This window comes from Taudactylus pleione, unplaced genomic scaffold, assembly GCF_031769625.1.
Source record: "Taudactylus pleione unplaced genomic scaffold, aTauple2 ptg000208l, whole genome shotgun sequence".
Classification (NCBI taxonomy): domain Eukaryota; kingdom Metazoa; phylum Chordata; class Amphibia; order Anura; family Myobatrachidae; genus Taudactylus; species Taudactylus pleione.
Window position 1 is genome coordinate 2,907,216 of NW_028284610.1, and position 6,000 is coordinate 2,913,215.

At 38.4% G+C, this 6,000-nt stretch overlaps 1 long non-coding RNA gene across 1 annotated transcript in view; it reads left to right on the forward strand.

The window, feature by feature from the left end:
* The window catches only part of LOC148517841 (uncharacterized), a 29,696-nt gene extending 23,989 nt beyond the window's left edge, over positions 1–5,707 (forward strand). Inside the window, exons 2-3 of the long non-coding RNA XR_015879251.1 lie at positions 2,188–2,256; positions 5,532–5,707. This is a non-coding gene — a long non-coding RNA (uncharacterized LOC148517841). The remainder of the gene's footprint in view (positions 1–2,187; positions 2,257–5,531) is intronic.
* Positions 5,708–6,000: the final 293 nt, after the last annotated feature.

A 6,000-nucleotide genomic window follows, 5' to 3' on the forward strand; every position in this document is an offset into this window, starting at 1 on the left:
CTTCGATTTGTCTGTCCATGCCACATTTTCCAGTCTTCCTCTGTCCAATGTCTGTGTTCTTTTGCCCATTTTAATCTTTTCCTTTTATTGGCCAGTCTCAGATATGGTTTTTCTCTGCCAATCTGCCTAGAAGGCCAGCAGCCCGGAGTCGCCTCTTGACTGTAGACGTTGACACTGGCGTTTTGCGGGTACCATTTAATGAAGCTGCCAGTTGAGGACTTGTGAGGCGTCTATTTATCAAACTAGTAGAGACTCTAATGTACTTGTCTTTTTGTACAGTTCTCTTTCTACTCTGGTTAGAGGCTGTTTGTGCTGTTCTCTGAAGGGAGTAGTACACACTGTTGTAGGAAATGTTCAGTGTCTTGGCAATTTCTCGCATGGAATAGCCTTCATTTCTAAGAACAAGAATAGACTGTCGAGTTTCACATGAAAGTTCTCTTTTTCTGACCATTTAGAGAGTATAATCGAACCCACAAATGGGATGCTCCAGGTACTCAACTAGCAGTTTAATAGCTTCTCTAACAAGCAAACCCGTTTTTAGCTGTGCTAAAATAATTGCACAAGGGTTTTCTAATCATCCATTAGTCTTCTAACACGCTTGGCAAATACAATGTACCATTAGAACACTGAAGTGATGGTTGCTGGAAATGAGCCTCTATACACCTATGTAGATATTCCTTTAAAAACCAGACGTTTGCAGCTAGTATAGTCATTTACCACATTAACAATGTATAGAGTGTATTTCTGATTAATTTAATGTTATCTTCATTGAAAAAAACCAGTGCTTTTCTTTCAAAAAATAAGTAAATTTCTAAGTGACCCCAAACTTTGAACGGTAATATAATATTATACAGTATAATTAAAAAAGCCATTGAAGTATAATGACATTTTTAATTATTCTGTAGAATATTATTCATTATCTACATGTTTTTTTATGAAATGTATAATTTAATTGTACCCTCCATTGTTAATAACATTGTTTATACAATATATGGTACAATATCACCCTTATATTCAAGATAACCTCTGAAGAAGTTCCTTTAAGGGACGAAACTTGTAGGGTTCTGGTGCCGTATGTATGCGCCATTTTGTGAGAACACTATCATTTGAGCTCACACCCTAAAGGGTGATGATAGGAAGTGGTTCCATTTCTCCTTAAGTGGTGGTGAACAATATGAGACTTATGTAAAGCAGAATAAGCTATTTTTTTACTTGTATACAATTTTTTTATCAAGAATAAAATATTCTGATTGCTACTAACAAGCAGCCTTTAGGCCTTTTTCTTGGTGACTTTACTTGGTGAGAGTGTTTACATTGAACTCAACACATGGAATAACCTTGGTACCATAAGAAGAAAGAATCAATAACCGTATAATTATTCTATTCCTTGTTTCACAATTGGTAAAGTCTATTCATCATTCCACAAATATGGACTCCTTGAATATGTACAATAACTAATATCACTGAAAGTATTTTCTGGTCTTTTTTCTTGCGTATTTTTATTTAGTGGGTCCTCTGTCAGTAGAATCTAATTAAGAGGTGTAGCTATATCTATCTATATGCTAGCGCGAGATAAGGGCAAATTTACATACATAAAATATATTATATATCACACACACACACACACACACACACACACACACACACACACACACACACACACACACACACACACACACACACGTACATGTATGTACGAGTCTCCCATATCCAAAATGCTTGGGACCAGAGGTATTTTGCATAACTGAATATTCCGTATTTTGGAATAATTGCATATCCTAATGGGATATCTTGGGAATGGGACCCCAATATACACACACAAAAAGCATTTGTTTCATATACAGTACACCTTATACACAGCCTGAAGGTAATTTTATACAATATTTTTAATAATTTGTGCCTTACACAAAGTTTGTGTACATTGAACCATCAAAAATCAAACATTTCATTATCTCAGTCATGCCAAAATAATTCAATATTTCGTAATATTTGGATATGGGAGACTCAACCTGTGTATATATAAATAAATATGGGGAGCTAGTTTGGTTTATATAATGTAACCTGTTAATATGTACATTTTGAAAATCAATAATTTGTGCTGTTTAAGTTGTGGCCAACGAAAAAATTTAATTTATAGCTTTAGTCTACTTTCCTCTTAAAACGAATTCCTGATTTTGTTTTCAACAGTAGCTCTCCACGATAACCTGGCTTTTGTGAAGGCTATAGATAAAAGAGTATGGATCATTCTTTACATAGGTGAGCATATTAGCTATATTAGTCAATGAAATGTTATCCTGGTAACTTCAACAACATATTTGGGTAGCGAGTGAAAACAAATGAAGCGATTTTAAAACCTCTCCTATTCAAAAAAATTATTATGTGAACACTAGCAACAAGAGATGCTCTCAACACAAAAGCACATGGGACAGATAGATGAAAGGGCAGATTCAATTACCGTATCTATGAAGTTCTGTTAGAATCTAGCACAATGAGACTTTGTGGGATTGTAGAGTAGTAAATCATTGTATATATTTACTCACACTGTACAGTGGTGCAAGCAAAATGTAGTTACGTTTTATCTACCGTTATACGTGGAAGTGCGTGAAGCTCCAACGGGTGCTTACATCCAATTTAAGCTGCCTCCTAATGCTAGATCAGCATTCAAGATAGAATGTCTTGCAGTTAAAAAGATGAAATGCATATAAGATCACATGCATGTTTAATAGATATAAAATGTTCATTCCTAAAGTTACAACTATAAGCTCACTTTAAAATAGTCATCTTTCAAGTTATTTAAACCTGTGCAGAGTACAACCTTAAACATGACACATTTATGCACACTTAGATGCACTATTATGTGTGTGATCAATTTAATAGATTGAAAATCTTACATCAGTGAATATCCCATGTGCTTCTGAATTGAATAGCTCCGGGAGCTCCTTCACGGCGCTATTCAATTTGTTTTGAATTGAATTGAGCCCAGTGTGCTGCGGCAAAGCCCGGCTGCGCATATTTCGGTCAATTACGATAGTGCCAACATTGCATGTTTTCCCTTGCACCTTTATGAGGTACGAGGCAAAAGTTATGATCCCGACAGGACGAGTCAATGTCCGGAATTGATAGCTTCTCATAATCTCATCAACACATATGCAAATGAGAAATCACATACCATTGCAAAGAACAGTCAGAAAGCTTTAGCTTTCGCCTGAATAGTGGTCCACAGTACAATAAGGAATATAAAAAGGACAGTTCAAATGAATATGTAATATGTGAATGAAACAATCCAAATAATATAGTAAGTGAAACTTGATAGGACTGTGTAATACTTCTGCCTGCTACATTCACACAATTTAATAGAAGTTTGCTTAGATGGTCTATTTGCTTGAAAGTGTTCAAATAACAAGCCCTTCCATTGTCACACTTTTTGAAAGTGTTCCTTAATGGAATACTTAGTTATCAAAGGTAAAATACATTGAATAGGGAACTTGTTATAACGGACTGCTTATTTACTTTTGGACAGAAACACGGTGCTTTTCCCTCTTTCGTCCCTTTCTTGTTACAGACACACACTGTCAGTCTGCTTTCACCCATCTGTACCATCTGCTACACTTCCAGAACGATGCCCTTGTTAAGAATCAGGCTCTGTCATTAAATTTGACAAAAACATTTTCCGGTTTGGAAGTGTTCTGAATATCATTTATTCTTACAGCTTGCTGGTTAACAACTTGGGAAATGGTCTCCGGTAAAATCTAATTGTCAATTGAAACTTTAAGAGCATCTAAATGTTTAAAAAATGTGCCAGAACTGAAATTTCAAGAATTCATCAGAATAGGAGATATTTGGATTGAACTTGTAATTTTGATCACTTTTCCAAAACATACCAGACTTTTTGTCTGTAATCCCATTGAAATACACTATCTCAGCAATATTCTTGGTATTCTTTTGTAGAAATGTAAGATTAAAAAGGGGTTTTGTTTGTACTTTCCTGCGAAGCAAATATTTGTATCTTGTATTTTAGGTTTAGCGTTAATTTAACTATTATGTACTCTTTTGAAATAGTTTTATATGTATTTAAAGCAACAATCCCGCATAGACTTATTTTTTAAAATAGGAGTAAAGTACCTTTTAGCATGCTGCTTATAGTATTTTTTTCTTACTTGTCCTACAAATCATTTTGTACTTGTCAAATTGTGTGGCTGGAATTCATACATAATCAGCATGTCATGTGAGGGGAGAAGGAAAGGAATGATTTTATAGTGTACAGAGCGGCATGTCAAAGCCCCTCTACTAACTGCACGGGCATTGCTATCTATCTATCCATCCATCCATTCATGGTTGTTGGGGAGTCTGGGAAATCCCCGGTGGATCCCATTGATTCTCAGCTATGCCATCTATCACAGGATGGCGGGGTTTATATTATGGCAGTGGCACCGTTCACTATAGCAGGGTTAATGAGTCCTGGCAGCTACTGGACCACTGCACTACTGGGTAAATCCCATGAGACTCTGCAAAGGGGTCAGAGGAGCATGTGCCCAGCTCTGATTGGAGGAGCCCAACACATACTTCTTTGATCCGTGGAGATCTGCAGCAGTGAAGCCCCATGGGAGTGAGGCTGTGCCTGCTGCTCTGCTGGCTGCCTGAGGCTGGAACTTCTTGTGTGGAAAGCTGCCCCCTATGATGTGATGCTCTGCAGATCCCATGCCAGATGCAGCCCCTACCTATGATATGCTCTGCAGACATCATTTCAGGTGCAAACCCCCCATGATGTGATACTCTGCAGACTCCATATCTGGTGCAGCCCTCTTATGTGATGCTCTACAGATGCGGCCTCAGTGAGGGGAGTGGGGGTCACACATGCGCAGAGAGGACGGATGCAACACCGGGTGGCTGGGTCTTATCCTCCTGCCCATGACTGCTGTTTCCTCCGTCTGTCAACCGTGCAATGAGCCTGGGATGGGCTAGCGCCATCTGAAGGAGGGCGGGGCCCTGCTCACCTGTCACAGTTACAGCCACACCACGTCATGTGGGCCATGGCTGGAAATCACTTCTCCGAATGTGCGCAGGCCAGGGACAGACTGGGAGTTCCTCTCTCTTTTCTGCTGTCAACAGGTCAGGTCTTTTGAGGAGAACTGGGGCAATAATTAATGTGTTTCATTTTTTTTGCTGTGGGTCTAATGTGTTTTTATATATTTTTAACTGTGGAGGACATTGTTTTTTTTTCTCCCCTGTAGGGACTAGAGTGTGTGTGTGTGTGTGTGTGTGTGTGTGTGTTTTTTGCCAGTGGGGGATAATGTGTGTGTTTTTGGCAATTTTCAAATTTCTGTGCTGCTAGTTGAAAAAGTTTGGGAATCATTGATGTATATAAATACAGGTTTCTGTTAATTCAACCACTGATTCCAATAACAAGTGTGTCCCTAACCATCAGTCTCCACCTGTCAGAGACATTATCCTCCTTTGAAAGCTGCCCATATATAGACATGTTGTTGTAGTGTTTGTGTAAACTAAAGCTTTCTAATTTGTTTTCTATGGAGAAAATTGACATCTCTTTGAGAATCATACAGAGGGTCTGATTCAGAAGTGGATGAAGAAGCGCACATAGCAGAAACTTATGTTACATACTCTGATCTAGAAGAGCAGGACGTGACAGCAGATTACTTTATTCATGTGGCATCCTTGCGTGTCCTATGGTCCTCTGTGTATGCCATGTTCCCTGGATATCCCTGTGTATGTCATTCCCTGTATTGCCTCTGGTTTCAGTTAGACTGTGTGACTAAGCCCAACAGTATGGGTGCAGCCATCTTGACTATGGTCTTGTGAATATTCCTGCACCAATCGGGTTCATGCAATTCTCAACATGATCTCTGCACCCTATCTGCTCCCAGGACAGACTATTTAAACGCTTCCAATTGTACTTTGCCATATAAACAAGTCACATTCATGACTTACTGGTTCCTGTATTCCTTGTTACCTAGTACTCCTGGAGTTATTCCTCATTATTTT